This window comes from Monodon monoceros, unplaced genomic scaffold (assembly GCF_005190385.1).
Source record: "Monodon monoceros isolate NGI ecotype Baffin Bay Population unplaced genomic scaffold, NGI_Narwhal_1 Super_Scaffold_11, whole genome shotgun sequence".
Lineage (NCBI taxonomy): Eukaryota > Metazoa > Chordata > Mammalia > Artiodactyla > Monodontidae > Monodon > Monodon monoceros.
In genome coordinates, this window is record NW_021703767.1 from 95,391,206 (window position 1) to 95,418,273 (window position 27,068).

The 27,068-nt window shown below is 40.2% G+C and overlaps 1 protein-coding gene across 2 annotated transcripts in view; it reads left to right on the top strand.

Annotated features, from left to right (window-relative positions):
- The window catches only part of SLC7A14 (solute carrier family 7 member 14), a 120,632-nt gene that overhangs the window by 14,307 nt on the left and 79,257 nt on the right, over positions 1-27,068 (top strand). Inside the window, exon 2 of one of the 2 annotated variants that reach the window (XM_029214894.1) lies at positions 15,026-15,031. The exons of the other annotated variant lie outside the window; for it this stretch is intronic. The gene's annotated coding sequence lies outside the window, so the exon portion shown is untranslated. The remainder of the gene's footprint in view (positions 1-15,025; positions 15,032-27,068) is intronic. 2 annotated transcript variants of the gene reach the window in all.

The window sequence follows — 27,068 nt, forward strand, 5'->3', positions numbered from 1 at the left end:
AGTCAAGTCAGGATATTAAACTGTGAAAAACGTACAAGAAAAAGTGCATTTCATAGCTGTAGAATCAGGGGCCATTGTTGCTACTTCTTGGCGGGTGTGGAACCATGTCACCTGGATCTTGAGATGAGCACAGCTCCCAGGACTGGGGAGAGAGAGCACTCTCTCTCCTAGGCGTCACACCTGACTTGTGGCCCCCCTTTCTCTCAGCTGACAGGAGCCCCTCTACACTTGTGGTGAAAGGGTTGGTGGGAATGGGCAGAAGTACAAAGAGGGGGAACACCAGATAAGCTTTGCCTGCCTGGAACCAAAATGGCGCCAAGGAGGCACCATGAGGAAGTGAAGCAGGGTCGGTGGTTTCAAGTCTGCCTCTCTCCAGCTGCCTGTGCATCACCTTGCACAGGTCTCTTTGCTTTTCTGGGCCTGAGATGCCTTATCTGTAAGACAGAAAGGCTACTATGGATGATTATCATGGTTCTTTCCAGCTTGAAAATTTATAACACCAGCAGCATATTATTAAAGATGCATTTCATGGACCACATTCAATTCAATTCAATTCCAGCATGGACCACTGTACAAAATGCCAAAGCTCCAAAGGGCTTGATTTCCTCTGTTTATTTTTTCTCCCTCTGTTTCTTGTATTTTTCCATTATTTTTCTGATAGACTATTTTTCCCCTGTTCCATTTGTTTCTTCATTTTCTGGTGGCAGCAGGGAAGGGGCTGCTTCAATGAGACAAGAAACTGAGATCACCTGTGTATTGACCAGACAAGCAGAAGCCAGGGCCTAACCAGCCAGCTCTTTTCCACATCATTCTGCTGGTGACCCTCAGCCCAGCACCAGCAAGAAGGGGAAGTTGAACTCACCCTCCCTTCTGACTTATTTTTTATCACTGCTTTCTCCGCCAAGCTGCAGGCTTCCAGATGTTCTAGGCAACTCTCTCCCTCACTGCCTGCAAGCCAAGCAAGGTGATGGTTGTCAGCCCCTTTACCCTAGGAAAAGTAATAAAGAGAGAGGCGTTTTATACAAGTCTTATGCACATGTACGTGTACACACACCGTCCAGCCTCCTATCTGCAACTGCCTCTGTTTAAGCTTGGCTTCCTCAAATCCAGCCAGTGAGCAGGGCCATGGAGGCCTCACTTCCAAAGGACCGGACACTAAATTAGTCACTTGTCTTTTAGTTGCTTGAGCTACTATTGCATTTGAGAGGCATCAGCTCCTTGTCTTGCTCAGTTCAGCTGAAGTTGAGCTCAGCTAGGGTCTCCCCTGTTTTGCTCCTCTACCTCACTCCCACCCCCAGCCCAGGGCTTCCGACCCACTACTTCGGTGTCTCACTTCCTATACCAAGTCTGGTTGATATTCCAAGGGCAACTTCGTTATCTCAAAAGAAAGAGAACCAGGACGGTCCTGCTCCTCATAGGCTAAGGAGACTAGAGATTTCCTCCTAACAACCCAGGAGTCTGCAATGAGAACCAGATTACTGGGTGGCTAGAAATATTTTAAACATAAAAACTTGATACCCAAGAAAGGCCTATGTGGATCTACATAGGGCCTAAAGCTGGAGAGATAAGGAAAGATTTAGTTGCCAAAAAAGGTCTATGGGAAGTATAAGTTACTATTAGAATTAGAGGAGGCAGTTGGTCCAGCCCTGTCTCCTAGAGTAATAACAATAATATCTGTATTTTAATCCAGTACGTACCAGGCACTTCATATATTGACTACATTAACATGAATTAGCACAATAATCCTATAAGGTAGGCATTTCTATGTGCATTTTTTAGATAAAGAAACCAAGGCTCAGGGACTTCCCTGGCGGTCCAGTGGTTAAGACTCCGCACTCCCAATGCAGGGGGCACGGGCCCCATGCCTGGTCGGGGAACTAAGATCCCTCATGCCGAACAGTGCAGCAAAAAAAAAAAAAAAAAAGAAAGAAAGAAAGAAAGAAAAGAAAAAGAAACCAAGGCTCAGAAAGACTATAAACTTTAACAGGTGAGGCAGAGACTCTAACACAAATCTCTCTGACTTCAAAGACTATAGCCTATTACTTTTGCAAAAGGATAAACTGCTAAAACTTAAACTTGATGAAATAAAACTAAAGCCAGTGAACTGGAGACAGACCTCCTGGGTCCTGGGACTACTGCCTGTAACCAGCAGTGTGACCCTGGGCACATCTTTTAGGTTACACTTTCCTTGTCTATGAAATGAGTTTCGGATCCAATTATTTCTTCCAGCTCCAGCACCTGGGAGTGTGCTTTCTAGTCCCTGCATGTCTCTTTCACAGGAGCCAGCAGCTAAAATCATCTCAGCACAATAGATCTCTAACAACAGGAAGTGCCACTTCAGAGGCTCTGGAAATGACTCAGAAAATCATTCCGTTCTCCAAAGAGAACCTGTAATTTATATGACTGTGATTACCCACTGATCAGGGCCAGCCTAGGTAACATTCAGCGCTGTTTATTCCACCAGCATTCCACTCCACGGCATTCTGATGACATTGGAGAGAGGATCTGTGCTCCGTTTTTTGTCACCCGTGTGTTAAAGGGGATAGTGACTCAAAAATGAAACAGGGTAAAAGATCCATATTACAACCCACACGTACCTCTTATGTGAAAACCCATTACGAGAACATGTTAATGGTAGGTAGAGCTGGGGTTATTTACTAGCAAGGAGTCTTCATTTAATAAAAGGAATCACCAGGATTCCTAAATAGTGTATGTTTACAGTCTGTCAGAGACTGAACTTGATGGAGTGATAGATACTAAATCCAATGCTGACTGAATGCAGATCAAAACCAAAGTGGGAACGTGTGTTATTTAATGTGAAAATAAGATATCCTGTTTGCAAAACTTTGCTTTACACACAGCCATTAGGAACCAGTATTTGCTGAACTGATGTGAGAGTACATTTTGTATGGCAGGAGCCCCACAGGTATGAATCTATGCAGCGGGGTGAGGAAAGGAGAATGGAAAGTGGAGGTAAGATGTGACAGAGCCCCATTTTTCTGCTTAGAAAGGCATCATGGCAGTAAATATTGCACTGACTTTTAAAAAAACTGGAAGGATGTTGCTAGAAGAGAGGATGATATATGGTGCAATTCTTTGAGTTAAACAACCAAAAGTGAAGCTTCATCTAAGCCATCTAGAATATTAATAGCGCTCCTTTGGTCAACATGTTAACCATTAAAGAGAGTCTGACAAGCAAAAACAATATTTCTTGTAGCAAGGCCAGCAACCAGACAATGCCAAAATAAAACAATATTTCCCAGGAGGAATCAGGAAATCTTATTACTGCCTCTGTGGTTTACCATGTCCTGACCTACAAACAACAATACATTATCAACAACACACCGTGGACAGCCTTTTAAAGTTTATATCACTTTTCCACATGGCATTTCTTATTTAATCCTCTTCACAACCCTGCAGGGTACACAGAGTGAATATACTATCTTCATTTTGTAGACAAAGACACTGAGGTTCAGAAAGGTAGAATGACTTGTCTACAGACACACAAGTTTTCTGCAACAGATTAGTCTAATACCCTAGACTTCTGACTCAGTCTAGGGCTCTCTCCACAATACCCCAATGAGATCTGAGGCTTGGGGCACCCCCAACTATATCAGTTTAAGTGGAAAACAGCTTATATATTTTGTGTGAAGGTGCAGACATAGCAACTTCTCACACTGGGAAGTTTGTGAATCAATTAACAAATATTTGTGGCAAGAAGTTTGCTAGGTTGTATATTAACCCTGAAAAAGACTAAAACATAGGTCATGTCCTCAGTAAGCTGACAGCTGTGGCACCTAGACTGTGAAGGGACTTGAAGCCACAAGATGTATTATCAGAAGTAATATTAGCATCAATTAAGGCTCAGAGAATGAAGAGGTGAGTCAGAAGAAAAAAAGAGAATGAGGGGAAGAAGGGTTATAAGACCCAAGACAGGGCACTAACGCTTAAGGACTTGGCTTTGAAGTCACACGCAGGAAGGACTGTAGATTTAGGCCCTCTGGAAGAGGGGACTTGAAACTGAGACCCCTACACATATCTAGGACCTTCAAAGTACCTCATTCTCAGTGAAAGGAGAGACAAGAAAAATCCTACCCACTCCATCAATGATCATCAAGGGAGCTTGTCTCTGCCCAGAGCTCTGAATAGAGAACAAAAAAAGTCTTGCCTGAGAAATCAAAACCTCAGCCTTTCCACACAAGGGTGGAGTCCAGATTCTCACTGCTCACTCAGTACGAGAATCCCAAGGCTGGGAATTTAACATAAAAATTGGGCCACAAATACCCATGAGGCACCTGGCAGAAGAAAAATGCAAAACAACTCTGGAAGGATACTCCCACAACCCAGGCCAGACAGGATATCCTAGATAAAACAAGCTCCACTGAAGTTTGCTCACAATCAAAAATTTAAAAACAGATAAAGAAATACTCCCCCATGAGTCAGAATGAGTAAACACAGAGAACTGGAGGTTATCCCAAGAACCTAAGATAATAGAAAATCTGAAGGAGACGGAAATAAATGTGTTTAAAATAAATTTAAAGCCAAAAGAAAGTGGGGAGGGGACCACAAAGAAAGAACAAGATGTCATGAGAAAAAAAATAAATGAATTTGAAAAAGACCCAATTGAATTTTTAGAAGTGAAAATATGGTCACTGAAATTTAAAGCCTAACGAAGAGATAACACATAGCTGAAGAGAGAATCGGTGAATTGAAAGATTTTAGGCAACTGCACAGGATGCAGTAGAGAAAGATAAAAGAGCTGGATATAGGAAAACACCATTAGAGATAAGAAGAATGAAATGAGAAGGCCAAGCATTTATCAAGTAGGCATTTCAGAAAGAGAAATCAGAAAAAAAAAAATGTGTAGGCAACAATGTTTCAAAATATAATGCCTGGGAATTTTCCAGAATTTCATAAAGATATGAATTCTCAGGTATAAGGACAGCCACCAGTTCTGAGCAGGGCAAACAAAAATAAACCCATACCTAGATACATGTAATAAACTTCAGAATGCCAAAGACAAGACAAAAAAATCCTAAATGTACACAGCAAGCATAAAAAGATTACATAGAAAAGAAAACAGTGGAATCTAAGCGTACTTTTCAATAGCAACAATAGAGACCAGAAGACAGCAGAATAATATGTTCAAAATGCTGAGGGAAAATAACTGTCAATTAGTATCCTATACCCTTTTAGAGTAAGGCTGAAATAAAGACATTTTCCAACAAATATTAGGATACTTAGTCACTCAGAGACCTTCAATAAAAGAACAACTAAAGAATATTCTTCTAGGGCTTCCCTGGTGGTGCAGTGGTTAAGAATCCGCCTGCCAATGCAGGGGCCTCAGGTTCAAGCCCTGGTCTGGGAAGACCCTACATGCCGTGGAGCGACTAAGCCCGTGTGCCACAATTACTGAGCCTGTGCTCTAGAGCCCGTGAGCCACAACTAATGAAGCCCGCGTGCCTAGAGCCCATGCTCTTCAACAAGAGAAGCCACCGCAATGAGAAGCCTGCGCACCACAACCAAGAGTAGCCCCCGCTCACCGCAACTAGAGAAAGCCTGTGTGCAGCAACGGAGACCCAACGCAGCCAAAAATAAAATTAATTAATTAAAAAAGGAATATTCTTCTACAGGAAGAATACTGAGACCAGAGGAATAATGCGCAAAGAAAGAAATTGGAAACTTGGGTAAACCTAAAGAAACACCTCCACACCAGTGAGAGGCTCACATACCGCAAAATAAATAAATAAATAAATAAATAAATAAATAAACAAAAATAAAGGATAATGGCCAAGGCAGTGCGGACTTAAAAACAAGGTAGGAATATAATAGTAGCCAACAATAACACTGAAGAGTGAAGGAAATTAATAAGAGCAAAAGGAGTTAAAGGCACTTGTTTCATGTAGAAAGTAGGGAAAGATATTGACTAGCTTCATATTTTAGGTCAATAAATTAAGGGTAACTAACAAAAGTAATAGATGGTATATAATCAAATGAATAAAAAGGAAAATGTATTTTTTATTCATTTGATTAAAAAAGGGGTAAAGTGGAGAGCAAAAAAAAAAAGACATGGTAAATACATAAGACAAAATAATATAGGGGAAATAAATCTAAATATTCCAGTAATCCAAAAATATCAACATATTAAATGAGTAACTTTAAGGTTCTAGGGTGGATTTTTAATATTTTATTTAAGGGATATACTTGAAAAACTAAAGACATAGAAAGGTCTAACATTTAGGGATAGAAAAATATAATCAATATTTTTCAAATACTAACCAAAAGAGGATATTATAGCTCTGTTAGTATCATACAAAATAATTTTAGTATAAAATATAAACAAAAATGATAGTAACATAATGATAAAAGGAAAAACTTATCAGGAATATATAATAATTCTGAACCTGTATACCCCTAACAACATAACTTCAAAATATATAAAGCAAAAGTTATCAAATACATAAAATTCCCAAACGGGAAAAGCTATTAAAAATTTTTAGATGTAACATAGTAAATCAACAGTACTTCCATAAAAAATTATTTGTTTTGAAAAATAATGTTTAGATAAACATATAAAATAAAATCTTTATTGTGTCAGAGTAAGGAAAGATTTTTTACATAAATCACACATACACACAGCAGATCATAAGGGAAAATACTGATAAACTGACTACATTAACATTAAAGACTTCTGTACAAAAGACACTATTTAAAAAAAGACAAGTCACAGAGTCATTATAGCATTATGAGCTACATATGACATATTAGAATGCAGAGTGAATGTTAAGATAGAAAAGATGTTAAGTCTTAGGGAACTGGCTGGTACTGTTTTTTACAGGTCAATACTACACAGTTAAGTGTGTATGGGTATGTGTGTGTGTCTTTTCTGTTATGTATTGTTCTAGACACATGGTGAAAGTGGTTATATATATGACTCAGGCAATATCAATGTATAGGCTAAATAAAATAAGTCAAACAGATTAACTGAATATAATATTTCACTGGAAATTAAAAACACCATCCAGCTATGCTCAGGATTTCCTTCTGTTATGGAGAAGAGCTGCAAATGCTAGGCCACTCCCTGCTCTTGGTATGGTTTTCCATAAACCAAAACTTTGGTCCATCATGTGCCGATTATGAGGGGCTCTGTGGAGAGGCAATGCTTGTTTTGTTTCTCAGGGAAGAGGCTCATCTCCCAGTTAGTTGACTTCTTTTGGTTTTTTAACATAGAAGTTGTTTTAACCAAAAAATTCTTGAAGAGCACAGCAGTACTGGATAAAGAAAACCCAAAAAAAAAAAAAAAAAAAAAAAAAAAGAAAACCCAATCCCCATTGCTCCTTTTTTTTGGGTAAAATTTCTCTCAGTATTTTCACAGGACTTGGGAGACTTAAAGCATTATTCCAACTAAATTCGCTTTTGAAGCAAATTTTACGTTAGCTATCAGAGGTGGAGAGAAACATCACAGGAGGTCTACATTTGCCATGATATTTTAGCACCTTCCATTTTAGATTCTGAAAACCATGCTTCACTGGAAAGAAAAATCTCTGTTTAATTTGAGGATTCTGTCAGCAAAAGAAATGCAACAGCTGTAAGTCTCCTTGACACCAGGATAAAATGAACTTTTAACAAAAAAGAAAAGAAAGGAAAGCCACAGAGCTACAGAAGATACAGTCAATGCATTTAACTATCAAAGAATTAGTATAAATCACATGTATTTTAAAATTCCTACAGATGTATAAGAAAAGAAACAACAGCACAGTAGAAAATGGGCAATGATCAGGAACAAGCAATTCACAGAAAAGGAAACCCATGCGGTAAAACAAACAAACAAAAACCATGAAAAGACCTACTTAACAAATTGAATAATCAGAGAAATGCTGAACCCATTAAACCCACTGAAGGCTTTTCAAACCTATCATACAAGCAACAATTTTAAAGCCTGATAACACTAGGTGTTGGTGAGGATGTGCAGAAACAAGAAGTCTTGCACGTTTCTGATGGAAGTACCAATTTCTGCAACCATTTCAGAGAGCAGTTCGGTGGCTCGCTAGTATCTAGTAAAGTTAAAGGTCCCCCCACTTTATACCCAGCAACCCAACCACACACATGGAAGGAGACACACACTGAAAGGATGTTCCCTGCAGCATGGTTTGCATTCGTGAAAAAAGAGGAGCAACTAAACTGCCAGCATTAGGAGAATGAGTAAATAAATAGTAGATTTGTACAGTAAGATTATTACACCTGAGTGAAAATAGATTACCTAGACCTAGAGACAGATCAACCTCAAAATTAAAAATTTAAGTGAAAAAGCCAGTTGATACAATTTTTAAACATTTCGGACACAGACAACACAATAATCTATAAGAATACAACTTACGTGGTTAAAAAAAAAAATGTTTAAAACATCCATGGGAATGATGTGTACTATCTCCAGGATAGTAGTTACCTCTATGGAGAAAGAGGGAAGAGATGAAATAGGAGAGTCTTAGCTATTAACTGGTACCTTTGATTTATTTTCAGAAAGAGAGATCTATAGCAAAATTGGTAAAATCTGTTAAATAGGAGTGGCTATCATATTGCTTTCTATACTTTTACATATGTCTGAAATATTTCATAATTTAAAATTTTTATGTTTTGTTTTAAAATTTGAGGCACTGTGCCTAGTCCCATATCAGAGCAGCAAGATGGCCTCACTGAGGTTGGGGGATTTGAGAAAAGTCTTCCTAACAACTCATGAGAGAGTGGAGGGGGAATTCCCTGGAGGTCCAGTGGTTAGGACTCTGCACTTCCAATTCAGGGGGTACAGGTTCAATCCCTGGTCGGGGAAATAAGATCCTGCATGCCCCGCAGTGCGGCCATTGTCAAAGAAAAGAATTCTCAAGTCCCAAGAGAAAATAATTTTTAAAAAAAGAAAGAGTGGAATTTTGGAGGTCACAGTCCTACAGAGGGAGATGAGGGATGAGACCATCAGGTACCCCAGGCAGGGCTCTCGCACACCTTGACTAGCCCAGTCCGATCCGTGTTTGTTTCTTCAGAGACTGGAGATCCCAGCAGCTACAGCCACAGGTGCTGTGTCATGGAAGGAAGCTCCTGGTCCCAGTGAATGACTCAGCCTGGCCAGAACGTTGGCAGAGGCTGAGCTGGTGCTTCTCACCTCTGAAATGCCAGTGGACTGAAAGGGTTCAGTTCCATTTGGTTGTTAATTACACACTGTGTGAGACTGGAATCTCACCTAATAAAGCCAACCATAGTCTGGCCTCCCAAATTCGAGAGGGGAGGGGGGACGGGGGGAGAAACTCCGCATGTGTCAGTTGAAACTATTTGCTTGTTTTATAGCCCAGGTATTAGAATTAGTAATTTTTTAAAAAAAATCTGTGGCATTCAGCTAGAACAGGGATTAATCAATATCCCATTCTTGAGTCAAGCAGTCTAATGAGTGCTCAGGGGTGAAAAATTTTTTGCTAGAGAAAAGGAAGGAACAAAAAATTACTCTGTGAATGCTACATCCCTTACATGAAAACAATTTTTAAACTGGTATAATGGTAGGCATGTTAAGGTGGTAGACTATAATCTTCTTCCTACTTTCTAAATTCTTTACAATGATAGTTATCAATTTTATAGTAACAAAGTTTTTAAGAAAAAAAGAGTAACATTGTATTTCTGAAATCAGAAATACAGTTCTACTGTATTTCTACTGATTGAGAGAAACAGATCTTTTCTGGTACCCGGAAGAGAATCTTACAATCACTTAAGAAATCAATTTGAATTAATGACATTCCACCTTTCTAAAAGAGAAAAGAATTGCATTCTATCTTCTCCCCCTGAACAAATTTAAAAATTGAAACAACGCTGTGAAATCACTAATGTTCTGTTTCAACAGGCCCTTTATCAGAATTAATACTAGCAATTGGTAGGAACACATTAATTAGTAATTTTGTGAGGTACAAGTTTAGAAAGCACTATATGTCACTTGTGGTTTTTACGAAACAGACTTTCATGCAACTAGACTCCTATATTAACCTCCCAGGGCCGTCATTTAGCCAGGCAGTTACTAGCATGAAAATCAACAGTTCCCCAGAGAAAAACATAATTCAAAACAACACATGCACCCCAATGTTCACTGCAGCACTATTTACAATAGCCAGGTCATGGAAGCAACCCAAATGCCCACTGACAGATGAATGGATAAAGAAGATGTGGTACATATATACAATGGAATACTACTCAGCCATAAAAAGGAACAAAATTGGGTCATTTGTAGAGATGTGGATGGACCTAGAGACTGTCATACAGAACGAAGTCAGTCAGAAAGAGAAAAACAAATATCACATATTAATGCATATATGTGGAATCTCGAAAAATGGTACAGATGAACCTGTTTGCAAGGCAGAAATAGAGACACAGACGTAGAGAACAAACATATGGACACCAAGGGGGGAAAGGGGGAGTGGGATGAATTGGGAGATTGGGATTGACATATATATACTAATATGTATAAGATAGATAACTAATGAGAACCTGCTGTATAGCACAGGGAACTCTAGTTCACTTCACTGTACAGTAGAAACTAACACAGCACTGTAAAACAACTATACCCCAATAAAAAAGAAAATCAACAGCTCATATCCTTTAGCTGAACAGGGCCACACACAGGGAGAACTATTTATCTCAGGACTAAGCACTATTATAACAGGAAGGAATGGCCACCCCTTCTGCTTAGGTGTAAGGAGAAGATTAAACAAGCCATTCTTATACTATAACCTTATATTTATAGCCAGTGAACAAGCCCAGTCATTGAAATCCAACTTTGTAATTCTCCATTGAGAATGACATTATAAGAAAAACATCATGTTTAACTCTGTCATTTGACATTTTCCATACCAAGTGGGTGTGTTCCCTATATGAATTTCACCCACACAGTCTTATTACTGAGCTACTCACATCTACCGTGGTGATCTGAGAATAAAACTGGCTATTTGCCCAGATACCTCAGTGTACAAAACACAGCAAGTTAGAAGTAGAATGGGGATTTAGAACTTGAGAATTGTAAACCTGAAAGGGAATGTAAGTAGTTAATCCCTCCCACCCTGCCTTTTTATTTTCTAAATTGAGAATACCAAGGTTCCCAGCAGTTCTGCCTGAATTGGGTTGGTGCAGTTTCCCAGTGACTTGAACAAAGGACAAGGTAATATGAGATGCCCTAGGGGAGCTCCTCCCTGTATTCCAGACTTATCCTTCTTGCCCCCATTGTGTAGTACAACCCAATTTCCCCTTGGCTGTCAGGACCAATCAGCCCAGCCAACACAGTAACCCCCTTCCTTCCCTTTTGATTCAGAGACATGAATATTACCCAAGATTATAAAACTACTCAGTGGGAAAGAGAGGACAAGAATTCAGAATTCACTCTTGTCTCTCAACAGATAGTAATTAAACAACATTTACTGATGCTTACTGTAAGTCCTGCATTTTCTAAGCAAGTTCCATGGAGCATCTTATCTAATCCCTACAATAGCACTTTTAGGGAAGATGCTATTATTACCCCCATATTACAAAAGGAAAAACTCAAACCGAGATGTGGAGAGCTCAAGTTACAAGGTCACACAGCTGATCAGTGACAGAGCTGGGATTTGAATGGAGGTGGTCAGATGCCAGGTCTCCACTCTTATCCACTAGGTCTTACTACTTCCTTCCCACCTATGTCTCCCAACCCAAGGCCACTTCCACTACACGGGCTCAAAGGGGTCCCACCGCTTCATTTCCGGCCTCAGCACCCAGCACGGAGTCTGACACAGAATCGGCACTTGGTTAGAGTTTGATAAATAGGATTGAACTATTCTAGGTAACAAAATTAGGCAACTCCAGAGGCACTGTTCTTAAAATCAATATAGAATTACATAACTCAGGAACAGTGACAAATTAAGGCTGATTGAAAACTTCCTGGCCTGAAGCCATGATACGATAAATCATAAAAGGTTTGGTTTGTGGGTTTGTTTCTTTTTTTTTCTTTTTAAATTTATTTATTTATTTATTTTTGGCTGCATTGGGTTTTCGTTGCTGCGTGCGGGCTTTCTCTAGTTGTGGTGAGTTGCTCCACGGCATGTGGGATCTTCCCAGAGGAGGGCTCGAACTTGTGTCCCCTGCATTGGCAGGTGCATTCTTAACCACTGCGCCACCAGGGAAGTCCCTGGGTTTGTTTCTTTAGTACTTCCAATGTGCCTGGACTGTACTAAGCACTTCACGTACATCATTTTATAGAATTGCTCACAACAACCTTGTAACGTAGGTGCTGTGATTATCCCCAGTTTTCACAGCTTGGCGGGCTGGAGTAACTTGCCCAAGACCATGCACTAGTATGGGGTAGACACAAACTTTTAACACAGAAATGTTTCATTCCAAAGTGTGCACTTTTCTACTATAAATATAAAATATGTGTTAATCCAGCCATTTTGACTATTTTTTCCCATGTGGTGACTCACCATTTACTGTGCTGATGTTGAAAAAGAGGGTTAATATCTTCCTTGAAGAGCAACCCTGTTATATCAAACTTGTGTGGCATCATCCAGGGCACTAAGTGATTCACTGAAATGTGTATTACAAAAATAGCATGACAATTAAAACCCACCCCTACAAGGAGCCCTACATACATTATCCCTTTTGGTCCTCACATCCAAGTAGGGATGATTAATAGCGTTTACAAAAGAAGATCTGAAATCCAGAGAGGCAAAGGTGCTTTGCCCAAGGGCACACAGAGGAGCAATGGAAGCCAGAACTAAGGGAATGCAATCCTGCGGACTTTCCAACTTGCCATACTGCCTCCCGGCATCTAACCCCAGTCCTTATACAGGCTGCAGGCCATCCTGAGCCCCATGGGACATTAGTTATCTATATGAGAAATGGGCTGTGATCCCAACTATGTATGAATATCATATCTTAAATATATATTAGCTAAAGTCTGAAGGTACAAAAACTTTCGAATGGCATGCCTTAAAAGGTAATATAATTCAATGCTTCCATTTTACAAATGAAGAAACTGAGGTCCAGGGAGGTGAACTGTCTTTTGATTCAACAGTTATAGTACACCCACTTCAGCAGAACTTTGTGCCAGCTCGCACAGGGTAGACACGTTAGTAAAGGAGGTAAAACAAATATGCCAATTATTAAAATAATAGGCAGAAGAGTTATAAGTCGCCATCCTCTAGGAATCTCTTCTAAGCAAATATAAAAATTGTGGTCAAAAATGTATGTGCAAGCAAGTTCATTTTGCATTATTTATAATAGTAAAAACTTGATAGAAACCTAAATGCCTAACAGTACCAACAACAGATGAATGATTATGTTAATTATGGCACAACTATACCATGAAACACTGAATAACCATTCAAATCATATTTTATAAGACTATTTAATGATCTGACCAAATGTCCGTAATATAATAAGAGGTGAAAACAGCAGAATCCTATATTGTATGTACAGTTTGAGCATAACTTGGAACATTTTGCACCAAAATGTTAACAGTGGCTAATTCTAGGCAGTGGGATATGGGCAATGATTATTTTCCTCTTTATTCCTTACATTTTCAAAATTGTCGACAATGAGCAGGTATTACTTTCATAATTAGCTAAACAAGCAATATTTTTTCAAAGTGCTTGGCAGCCTCTTCCAAGATTACTTTCCGCTGGAGCCATCTGAGAGTAACAGAATAGTAGGCTGGAAAGGCAGACTTGGGCAAATAACCTGCTAAGGGCCTGAACTTCATTCCTTTTGCATCAGGACCCTGTTAAAGGTTTCTGAGCAAAAAGGTAATAACTAGGGCTGGGCTTTAGGAGCAGCATCTGCCATGGGGCAGAAGATAGAGAGGAAGGAATTGAAAGCAGAAGCCAGTCGGCTGTCAGAAGTGGTTAGGGCAGCCGTAGCTCATGAAGGCCGAAGTGCATGAGGATTGTGGGAAGGAGGGGAGCTGTGCCAGAGACATTGCACAGGCTTAGTGCTGCCCGTTTGTGGAGAGGAAAATGCTGAATGTCAGTTAAAATGAGGTTTCAACATGGTCCTTTGGACTTCGTACTAAACATATGAAACATAGGCATAGAAGAGAAAATACTGAATCAATAAACCCCGACAAAAATCATTTCTCCTTAGCTTAAAAAGCCAGGAGCTGCCACCTGACTCATGGTTAATTTCGTTCTGGTCATTCTGAATTGTGTTACTGACGTCACGGCTGTGCAGTGCAACATGTAATACAATCAATACTCTAATCACTCCTAGCCATGCCCAGCACAGTCCTTGGACAGAGGAGAAGAGTTTATCCTCTTCTTGCTCTTGTCCTCTTTTTTTTTTTCTTTTTTAGCTCTGAAATCTGCAGTTCTCCCCAATGACTGACTATCAAAGTCACACCACAGAGGGGTTAAAAACACCGGAGGGAAAGTTACTGGAAGCATGTGCACCAGAATGTTCACAGTGCCGTCTGTAGGCAGTGGAATTCATGGTGATGGATGTTGTTTCTTTTTATATAACCATATTTCTTATGATTTTTCCAACTAGTGTGTATTAATTTTGGAATGAAAAAAATCATTTTAAAATGTCAAATCATGCAAAAAAAAAAAAACAAAAACTTTTATCAGTGGCTTGGGCATCAGAGCAGTAGCAGGAGAATTGGTGTCCAGGGTTGACTCTAGTTCCAATGTTTGCAAATAAGTAATTTAAACACAGCAGCTGCCACTTCAGACAAACTTATTCTTCCAACTGTTCCCTGCCCTCTGGCTGCTTTTAGTTCCCCAGAGCTTCCTCATCTCTCCATAGCCTCTAATTATTTTCCATCAGACATTTCCACTTTCCTTGAATATATCACATGGGGCATTAGGGTATTAAACCGCCTCTTTCCTAACGCAACAAAAAGGCTTTGCCCCATCATGGAATTTCTAGCATTTGGAAGACTTTCTATTGTTGTTGTTGTTGTTGATGATGATGATGAAGTTGATATTTTTACCTGGAAGCTTCCTTTCCTTACTCTCTTGAATTACACATACAGACCCCTGTCTGTCTTCTCAAATAAAGGCATATGTGTAAATAAGTGATAATAAATCTTTATGAGCTGCAAAGTTAATCAATGCCTCAGGAGAAACAGAGCAGTTAGTTTCCTGAGGAATAAGAACTTAGGGGAGTACCCTGAGAAAACCATAATTCAAAAAGAGTCATGTACCAAAATGTTCATTGCAGCTCTACTCACAATAGCCAGGACATAGAAGCAACCCAAGCGTCCATCAACAGATGAATGGATAAGGAAGATGTGGCACATATATACAATGGAATATTACTCAGCCATAAAAAGAAACGAAAATTGAGTTATTTGTAGTGAGGTGGATGGACGTAGAGTCTGTCATACAGAGTGAAGTAACTCAAAAAAAAAAAAAGGGTCATGAAGAACCTAGGGGCAAGACACAGACCTACTAGAGAATGGCCTTGAGGACACGGGGAGGGGGAAGGGTAAGCTGGGATGAAGTGAGAGAGTGGCATGGACATATATACACTACCAAATGTAAAATAGATAGCTAGTGGGAAGCAGCCGCATAGCACAGGGAGATCAGCTCGGTGTTCTGTGACCACCTAGAGGGGTGGGATTGGGGGGCGGGAGGGTGGGAGGGAGATACAAGAGGGAGGAGATATGGGGACATATGTATATGTGTAACTGATTCACTTTGGTATAAAGCAGAAACTAACACACCATTGTAAAGCAATCATACTCGAATAAAGATGTTAAAAAAAAAATAAAAGAACTTATGGGAGTACTGAGGATTCACTCTTGCAACAAAATTCACTGATCCCAACAGTGTACCAGGCAGTGTGCTTCAGACTGAAGTGGAACCAGAGATGCCAAGATGAACAAAGCCCAAAGTCTAAGCATGTTCCTTGGGAACTCAAGGAAGGGCACCGCCAGCTGGACAGGGGACCCACAAGGCTTCCAGAGGAGCTGATAGAGCTGGTTCTGGAAAATGAATGTGATTTCCTAAGAGCTGTCAGTGTGCGCAACGGAGGGGCAGCGAGTAGTGGCAAGGCCAGTTCCGTAGGCCAGGTGGCGTGCAGGACAGGGATCTGGAGGGTAATCGAGCTGATGAGCTATGCTGGAAGGCTTGAACTTCATTTCACAGAGCATAAGGAGCTATTAAAAGCTTTTGAGCAAGGAATAACCTGGAAAGACTCATATTTTAGCCATGTGGGAGATGGGCTGGAGAGGCAGAGAAGGAAAAAGGCTGAAGGTACAGAAGGTGCCTTTAGAGAAGTGGTTCTCAATGGGAATATTGCTTCCTGAGGGATACTCTAGAAAGTTATGAGACATTTTAACTGTCAAAGTGACTGGAGGGCACACTGGCATGTAGTTGGCAGGGGCTAATAATGCTAGATGTACTGCAATGGGCAGCATAGTCTCACAGGAGGAAGAATTGCCCTGCTTCTCACATGACTTTCAAATGCCCCACTGGACAAACATACAGGTGAAAAACCTGTTGACAATTGTCTGAGCCCAGAACATAATACCGTTTTACATGCAAATACTATGCATAAATTTTATAATATGCCATAAAGACAGGCATACAGATCAATGGAACAGAATTGAGAGCCCAGAATTAAACCCTTACATTTATGGGCAAATGATTTTGACAAGGGTATCAAGACAACTCAATGAGGAAAGTATAGTCTTTTCAACAAATCGTGCCGGGGCAGCTGGATATCCGTATACAGAAGAATCTTATCTCAAACCATATACAAAAATTAACTCATAATGGATCAAAAAAAGACCTAAATGTAAGAGTTAAGACTATAAAAGTCTTAGACAAAAACATAAGTATAAATGTTCATGACCTTGGATTAGGCAATAGTTTCTTAGATATGACACCAAAAGCATAAGCAATAAAAGAAAAAATAGATAAATTAGACTACATCAAACCCAAAAACTTTTGCATTGTAAATGATACCACCAAGAAAGTAAAAGGACAGTCCACAGGATAGGAGGAAATATTTTCAAATTATATATCTGATAAAGATCTAGTATTCAGAATATATAAAGAACTCTTAGGTCTCAATAATAAAAAGACAAATATTCAATTTTAAAATGGACAAAGGATTTGAGTAGACATTTCTCTAAAGGAGATATGCAAACAGATAATAAGCACATGAAAAGATGTGCATTAGTTATTAAGGAAACGCAAATCAAAACCACAATGAAATATCAATTTATACTCGCTAGGATGGTGGTAGTAAAAAAGATGCACAGGGGCTTCCCTGGTGGCTCAGTGGTTGAGAGTCCGTCTGCCGATGCAGGGGACACGGGTTCGTGCCCCGGTCCGGGAAGATCCCACATGCCGCGGAGCAGCTGGGCCCGTGAGCCATGGCCGCTGAGCCTGCGCGTCCAGAGCCTGTGCTCCGCAACGGGAGAGGCCACAACAGTGAGAGGCCCACGTACCGCAAAAAAAAAAAAAAAAATGGACAATAACAAGTACTGATGAAGATGTGGAGAAACTGGAAACTTCCTATGTGCTGGTGGGAAAGTAGAATGCTGCTGCTGCCTTGGAACACAGTCTGGCAGTTCCTCAAAATGTTAAACATAGAGTTGACCCAGCAATTCCACTCCTAGTATATACCCAACAGACTTGAAAGCATATGTCCAGACAAAAATTTGTGCACAAATGTTCACAGCAACATTATTCATAATAGCCAAAAAGTGTAAACAACCAAAACAGCATCAACCAATAAGTGGATAAACAAAATGTGGTACACCCATACCATGGACTATTATTCAACCACAAAAATAAATGAAGTTCTGATACATGATACAACATGGATGAACTCTGAAAACATTATAAGTGAAATTTATGACACAAAAGGCCACAGATATTATTGCATTTATATGAAATACTTGAAAAAGGCAAATCCATAGAGACAGAAGGTAGATTCGTGGTTTCCAGGAGTTGGGGGAAGAGGCAATGAGGAGTTACTGTTCATGGGTATGCGTTTCTTTTGGGGGTGATAAAATGTTCTGAAATTAGACAACTGTGATGGGTATACAACTAAAAACCACTGAATCATACATTTTAAAAATGAATTGTATGACAGGTGAGTTATACCTCAATTTAAAAAATTTATATGTGCTGAATTTTTCAGAAAGGCAACTAACATACAAATCAAGGGCAAGCGGTATTAGGTTTGATTTGGAAGTTCTCAGAAAATCACTTCACTCACAAACCCTCGTCGGTAGTATGTGGATCACCAACGGCCCACAACTTTGTTACTTGTGGCTGGCTGAGATCACCCTGGGCATAGATGCAAGTTTGAATACTTCATTATATTGTGCTTGAGCATTTACAGTTTGAAGAGCATTTTTATTATAAATTAATTGCCTTCCAGTTCTTCATACTACGAGGGCATTATATTGATTTTTCTTAAATAATGTTTGTGGGTTAATTATATTACCTATGAATTTCATGTCAGTATAGGAATGGGTATGATTCCCCATCACATTAATAATGTAATGTGTGCTATAAAAAAGCTGGCACTGAGGCTAATAGAATTGAGGACCTTGACCTATTTTCAAATCAACCCCTCATTACACACATACCCAGTCACAACCATCATTTAATTATAACCCAAGATCTTCCTCTTTTCTTCATTGAAGCCTTCACCCATTAGGCCTCTGCCCTTGCAATTAAAAGATTTCCTGCAAAAAGCTTAAATTGCTTTTCTATCTTTGCTCTCATTCAGACTCCCCATGCCTCCATGGGTTTGGGGTAAGGTGATTTTTCCTGATTGATCTACATATGGTTTCTCCCCTGCTCATGTTTTAAAGTATAGTGTGGAAGTGACCACAGGCACCATTGTTTATTCTCAAAGGATGCAATCTTCATGTCACTGTTCAAGCCAAGTGCCCCTCTGTAGGATGTCAGGTGGGGATAACTGTTAGTATTCTTAATTTCTGAGATCCTAAATAAGTGTCACATTGGGGACATTTAAACAAATTTCCTCAGCTCTGGCTGAGTATAAAACCTGTAGAGGAACAGCCTGGAGAGGCAGAGAAGGGACAGAAAGCCAATGTCCAAATCTGGACCTAAGCTGTGTCATCATTAACAAGTCACTTTATGTCTCTAAACCTCTTTTTTTCATTTTTAGTTTAGGGATATTAATGCCTTACTTCCTGCCTTACGGACTTACGACAATTGAATGTGAAAATATTTACAAAGTGTTTTGCAAGGAATGTCAACTCATGTATCCATTCCTGTGTTGCCAGAAGTCCTGGCTTGGTGCTGGGGACACTACAGTGCCCAAGACAGATACAGCTCTGCCTTCATGGAACTCAAGAGACTAAAAGGGACAAACTCTAATGAATAATGACACAATTAATTCATTTATTCCATGGAGTGTTCAAAAGGAGAAGTGTGGGGTGCTATAACAGCTTATAGAGGTGGGGGATAGGACCAAACTCATTCATAGATCGGAAATGATGCTCAGGTGAGGCCTGGGGGTCAGTAGGAGCAACCTAACCAGAAGTTTTGAGTCTGGTCTGTGATTTTGTTTAAGATACGGATTCTTAGACCCTACTCCCAGAGATGTGGAAAAGCCTGAGGAGCTGTGTTTGTGCTTTTGGTTTTTTGAGTTTCCTGGGTGATTTCTCATGTGCAGCCAGATGTGGGAACAACTGACCTCAGCAAAGAGTGGGGAGGATCAAAGCAGGTAAATAGAACAGCTACTGCAAAGGCCCAGAGGTGGGATTGAGTCTTGCTGCTAGATGCAGACCAACTGCACAGGCAGAGGCATTTTCTGAAAGCTTCCGAGAAATGCAGAATCTCGGGCCCCATCTCAGACCTACCGAGGCAGAAACTGCATTTTAACAAGATGCCCAGGAGATATTTACATACATGTATGTACCCAGGAGCACTGGGTAGGAGAAGGCAAGAACTCTGGCTTATATATCTTGGTATTGTTAGCACCCAGTACACATTAGACACTCTGTAAATGCAGCCTGAATCAAGTTTTACTGATGCAAATTTTTATTTTATGGGAACTGCCAATTTCAGAAGCTGTTAATACTGGCGGGAAATGGGTACAGGCATATGATACTGAGGAGTGTGTAAAGTGCCACAATCTTTTGAAAGGACAATCTGGCAAAGGCACCAGAACGTAAAAGATGCATACCTAATTAACTTGGCAACTCCACTTCTAGGAACTTAGGGTAAGGGATTATATGGAAATGTCTGCAAAATATATGTCCACTGTTGCATTGCTTATGAGAGGAAAATAATGAGAAGAGCTTCAATTTCTATTAAAAGAAGATTAAGCTAATCGTTGAATATAGATGTTCCTCTATGATGGAATTACATCCCAAGAAACCCACCATAGTCAAAAATGCATTTAATACACCTAACCTACCAAAAATCACAGCTTAGCCTAGCGTAGCTTAAATGTGCTCAGAACACTGGGCTTCCCTGGTGGCACGGTGGTTAAGAATCCTCCTGCCAGTGCAGGGAACACGGGTTCGAGCCCTGGTCCGGGAAGATCCCACATGCCGCGGAGCAACTAAGCCTGTGCGCCACAGCTACTGAGCCTGCGCTCTAGAGCCCGCGAGCCACAAGTACTGAAGCCCGTGTGCCACAAGTACTGAAGCCCGCGCGCCTAGAGCCCATGCTCTGCAACAAGAGGAGCCACCACAATGAGAAGCCCGCACACCTCAACGAAGAGTAACCCCCACTCACCACAACTAGGGAAAGCCCGTGTGCAGCAACGAAGACCCAACGCAGCCAAAAAAAAAAAAAAAAAAGTGCTCAGAACCCTTATATTAGCCTACAGTTGGGCAAAATCATCTAACACAAAGCCTAGTTTGTTATAAAGTGTTGAATATCTCATGTAATTTATTGAGTACTGTACTAAAAGTGAAAAATAGAATGGTTGTGTGGGTTCAGAATGGTTGTAAGTGTATCAGTTGTTTACACAGCGGCTGACTGCCACTGCTCAGCATCAAGAGACAGTGTTGTACCACATACCGCGAACCCAGGAAAAGATCAAAATTCAAAAGTTGAAGTATGATTTCTACTGAACGTGTATCGCTTTCACACCATCATAAGTCAAACCATTGTAAGTTGGGGAATGTCTGTACACATAAAATGAGCAAATCTTTGCAGCTCTTTAAAATGATGTACATCTACATTAACCGTCTCGATATCTCTGATACACTAAGTGAAAGAAGATCATAAAATCGTGTCTCAATTTTGTAAAAATATATACATATGTGTGCATGCATGTGTGTGTGGTTAAAAAGAAATAGTAGTAGTTTTAACTTTCTTTTTTAGATCTCTCTAAATTGAAATTATAATAGGTATATATTGTTTTGTTTCCAGGAGATGGAAAATATTATCACGTTCATAAAAGAAAACAAAACTCTCCACTTCAGAAAGTGGAACCGACTCTATCTGGCTTGTTGAGTCACCGCAGGAGATAGAAGAAGGAGCAGGACAGGGTTCTGATGTCCTGAGGTTGCTAGTTGCTCCATCCAGGGTCTTAGTGCATTGGAATCACCAGGGATCCCCCCATATCACTGATGCCAGGTTCCCAACTCAGACCAATTAAATAGAAATCTCTTGGGAGTTGGAACTGGCTATTGTTAGTTTTTGAAGCTCCCCAGGTGACTCAAATTGTTCTAAAAGATTCTAAGGCTGAGAATGTCTGGGGGTCTAACATGAAAGGCCAGGGAGATCTGTGTATCATCCACCTGCATGTGGTATTATTCATGGTGCTACAGCTCTCACCAACAATACTAGTTCAAGTCCAGCCTTTAGGCAGAAAAAAATGATTTGACAAGTAAAAGCCTGAACCAAATCACCTTCTAGAGCCAGCTGAGTATCAGTGTGAGGGGGCCCCCCTCTGATTGCTTTATTGGTGGACACACCAGGAAACAGCATGGTTTGACAGTGGAATTGCTCCTGGAGGTGGCTTGGAGGTCTGACTGGGAATAGAAAAAGCTTCTGTTTCAAAGTACAATGCTAGATTTCATATCTTGAGAAGTTATAAAATGCCTTATCCCTTTCTCCTTCTCTATCTGTACTACCACGTGAATTTGTTCCCTCTAAAGAAGTCAGTGGAAATGAGGACACTAATTGACGTCATTGCTCTGAATTTTTAAGTACCATCAGGTTGGCTGTAGTTGCATAACTCAGTCATCATTTGAGATCCACCGAGTCCAGGGTATGTCACAGGGGAACAGGAAGCATCAAGGAGACTCAAACACAGATGCCCTTCCTCCCCGTACCTCAATGTCCTAAAAGAGTCCTCCTCAGTCTCTTCTCAAGCTGCTTTCCAACGAACTCCTACTTTCCAGGTCATTGGAAATACTGGCTTGCCCCTCCCCACCAGGAAACATTAGATTCTGCCTCCTGTCTGGGAGTTGGATGAGTCTTGTCTCCAGATAAGACAGCGATCGCATTTTGTGATCAGATGGGCAGACTGTTATTTGAAAAAGTCACAGCATTTCTTCTCTTCTGGTGCCAGAAAGGATTGCCTGGGTGCTTGAGACCTGGGTGCACTAGTATTTGAATTTGGGCTTTCTTTATTGAATAGAGTTCTGTTTTCTCTGTTCATTCCCAATAGTTAAAGTGGGGTTTCCTATTCACATAAGTCCTAAGTCACTAAAGTAACGTAGAGGAAGGCAAATCAATGAAATGTTGTTAGTTATTGAGAGGTTACTGGGTACAAGACATGGTGCTTGGCTCACCATGGGTCAACATAAAGTTGGTTTATTCAAAACTATGCTTTAGAAACATGACTGTCTCCCAAACCATACATGATTGTCTATCTTTTCTTTAATAATACTATTAGCTAATGGGAACCTAATCGAAAGAAGGTTTTATTCTGTTTTGTTTTGGCGTGTTTTTCTTCGTGGGTGGGTGAGGAGTTCAAATTAAAGAGCAAAGCTGGAGGTTAATATAACTTTAGTACTTTTAACCAAAGGCTGTTTTGATTTAGGGGCATATATTTTGTTACCAATGGTAAAAGAATTAGGGTGGGTTGAAAGGAGGAATAACCAAGAAGAAAGAGACAACAAAATAATAATTTGAGGTAAGTCCTTACGAACGTTAAGAATGAGCACACTACTTATTACCAAGCTGTTCCAGTTTAGTCCATGAAACTCTACAGGGCCATGCCACATCCCCCAAGCACGTTGCATGATGTTCTGTCTCAAAGTGCCGTTCTACTGTTACGGCATTAATAATGAAGGAAGGGAAAGAGAGACTCTTTGATAAGGGTGGAGGAAGAAAGATAGGCTTTCTGATCCGGTTTGGAAAGAGATGAAGAGCCAGGAGAGTGGATGGGGGTCAGAGGCGGGGGTGTATCTCTGGTGACCGCAGCACGTGGTTTTAGAGGCTGGCGGCCTGGCTCTTCCACGTTCCGGCTTCAGAATCTCAGATAAATCCTCAGCTTTACTGACACTCACTGTCCTCTTCTGGAAAGGATACCACCACCTTTCTGATGTTTTTTGTAAGTTATTAAACACAGGCTCTACAGCTATGTTTTCCAGTATAATGGCCACTAACCACATGTGGCTATCTAAATTTAAATCATTAAAATGAAATAAAAATTTAAATTCAGTTCTTCAGCTGTACTAGCCACATTTCAAACGCCCAATGGCCACGTGAGGTTATAGCTACCCTACCGGACATCACAAAGAACACTTCACCACCACAGGACTCTGCTGGACATTGCTGCTCTAGATGGGCCACTGCTCTGGAGATACAAATCCTGGGTTCAAATCCCATAACTGCCACTTAGTAGCTGTGTCACTTTGAATAAATGCCTTAACTGTTCTGTACCTCAGTTTCCTCATCTTTCATTTAGAGATGGTTAAAAATAAATCTCCCTCACAGGGCTGTTGTAAGAATAATATATATATATATAAATCAGTTACAGTTGTGCCTGGTACATAGTAAGCATCATATAAGTGGTGCTATTCTATAAGTGAATTGTTACCCAAGATAGGATATGGGCAGCATCTGGCACATAGAAGGAGATGGGCAAATATTTCTACCTGCCATGTGATGAACAGAAAAAGCAGAGAGGGAAGACCCTCTTTTTTAAGCACTATGACTTGCATTTTAGACATATAACCATATGACCTCCCCGTTTTTAGCCTCACAATAAAAGACTCTCTTTTTTGTCTATTTTACCCTATATCCATTTGCAACAGAATGAAATCCAGAGTTCAAAATAACAAGGGGGCTGTTTTAATCCTTTTATGTGTCCCAAGGGGAGCTCACCCCTTTTTACTTGGAGATTTTCACTAACTAAATAGAATGGGGTCCTAGTCAGATGCAAACCACAGACAGGAAGGAATTACACTCTCAGCCCTTGCCTATGACAGGTGAGACCCATCAAGTGTTCTCAATACCTGGCTCTGAACACAGAGGCTCATTTGTTGGGATACTCATCCGCTGTCAAAATATGACAGCGTTTGACCCACCCTACCCAGCTTGGTGCTAGAGAGACTGTACTTCTTTACGTATCTCACTGATTCAGAATATAGTGAAATGGGTCTTCTGGGGCTGGGTCTGAACACCAGACACCATGGCCTTCTCTTCCGGGGTAGACAGAGAAGAGCAGGTCACATCTGGGCTGGCGTCTTCCGGGGAAAGGGGGGAGGTCAAAGGCTCCAGGGCAGCAGGTCCACCAGCCTAGCTTGGAAAAGGGACTTTACACTTTCTACCAAGCTTCAGATCTCAGAGAGGGCAACAGTCTCAGACACATCAGTTCCAAGTACAGGTCAAGGTGCATGGATGACCAATAGCCCAGATGGACCTGAAAGTTTGTAAACCATCTAATCCTCTACCTCAAGGAATATTTTTATTCTTGTTTATATTTGTTAAGTAGATTCTCCCATTTCTTTGTCATGTTGAATGAAAGGGTGTCTTTTCCCCTTCTAAATCATTCTTTCAGCCAAGACATTCCAGCATCATGGCATAATGGTTTCTTGATGTTGACTCACACTGACCAATACATGGTTACTTATAAATATCATTGTATGATTCCATTTAACAGTAGACCCCATATTAAGGACTAAAAATGTACCAGCAGTGAAGATCTTCTAGAGGATGCGTTCTTCCTTTTAAAATCCCATTACACTAAAGAAGAAGAAAATCACAACAGCTTATTCCTAATAGGAGGTCACCATCAAGCTTGCACACTACTACACTCAACCCATGGCTCTCACTGCTATAAGATGAAACAAGAGTGTTTGAGGAGGACGTGAACAACAGTGTTGAAGGCCTCTGACAGGCCAAGGGAGGGAGATGAGGGCTAGAATATGTCCATTGGATTTAGCAACACAGAAGCCACTGATTATTTCAGCAATGCACTTTTGGTGGCAGGGAACATACAGAAGGCAGAACAGAGAAGGCCAACGACTGACAAGATATGAAGAAGTGGGGACAGCCTGGAGGACAATAGCTGAAGTGTGGCAATACCTAAAGAGGGCACGGCAGTTTGGGGGAGGAGGGGTGTTTTTACTTGTTTCTTTTGTAAGATGAAACTATCGAGAATAATTCGAATTCTTAGAACAGTCCAAGAAATTATCAGAATTAGCTGCCTTTGGGGGATGGGGGATAGTCAACCTGGAAAGAAAGAAAACCAATCTAAGAGAAGCCAGGGTCACAGGACTGAGGTATTTGCTTTGGGGGCAGATTCTATCTTCCTGTATTGGCCTGAGCTTTGTGTAGCAACTGGGAGAATCCTGACTCCAGGCTCCTGGTAATTCCAATCTGCTGTGTAAGGATGATTCTGTAACCAAGTCGGAGCTTTCCTTGGAAATTCTCTGAAAATTCTATCTCCAAAGTGAAAAGAGTGATAATGATAATATTGGCTAATCTAATTCCATGAGGGAAACAGATCCTAAAACAGTTCCCCGTAATGGAGATGCATGGAGACATAATTACAAAAACCAAGGATATATCTTCATTGCCAGGAACAGGAGCAGGCTGTTTTGATTTTCAATTAAACATTTTTTCCTGATTTAAAAAAAAGATACATGCTGACCACAGAAAAGATGAAAATAGAAATCATTCCTAATTCTACCACCTACTGATCCCTCCTTTTAACATTTTAACACTCTGCCTGCAGAAGAGAATGAAATTAAATCGTACACTGTACAGTTTATATCCTTTATTATTGTTATAGTTGTTTTAAATTAATATATTCTGAGTAATTTGTTATGTCATTAAATATTATTTTAGAACAATATTTTATTGGATGCTTAAAATTTTATTCTTTGAATGCCTTATAATCCATTTAACTCTGTCCCTATTTTTGGCATTTACACTGTTTCCAATTTTTACCACTATAAATGATATTGCAATGGCCCTTAAAAAAAAAAAAAAGAACTTTTTTGCACCTGATTATTTTCACATGATAGATTTATTTTCCAAAGACATTTATGTCAGTTCACACTCCCACCGTCAGTGTACTGAAGTATCATTTCTTTGATCCATATTATTGAATATTTGTATTTGCATTAACAGTTGCTACTTAATGTGCTCTATGAGGAATACATTTGAATTCAAGAACTTGCAGTTTACAAAAATTTTAACTCAACAGCTTGGAAGCAAGCACTTTTAAGTCAAATAGCTTGTAGGTTGTAAATTCATTTAAAAGTCCCCAAACGGAATCTGGCACTCCTCTGTGAGTTAAGTGCTATTGGCATTGAAATGTGCTCTTCCTAATGAACAGACATGCTGATAGTCAGGAAAGAAACCTGCCTCCAGAGAGGAGGTCTCTGGGCTGTGGATCCAGAGTATACCCCAAGGGCCTGCAGATCCACGAACCCTGAGTGGGTGCTATCTTCCAAGTAGACTCAGAAGCTAGAAATGAACAGTATACCCACAGGGCAAAGTGATCTCCATTTTTCAAAAACATATTAAATTCCAGGCTGTCAAAGTGCTCAACTGTTTTCCTCCCAGATGAAGGAAAAAAAAAAAAAAAAGCAATGAAGCAAACTAAAAATTATACCTTCTCTTCTATGGTGCATACTCTATAATGTATGAGATATTTAC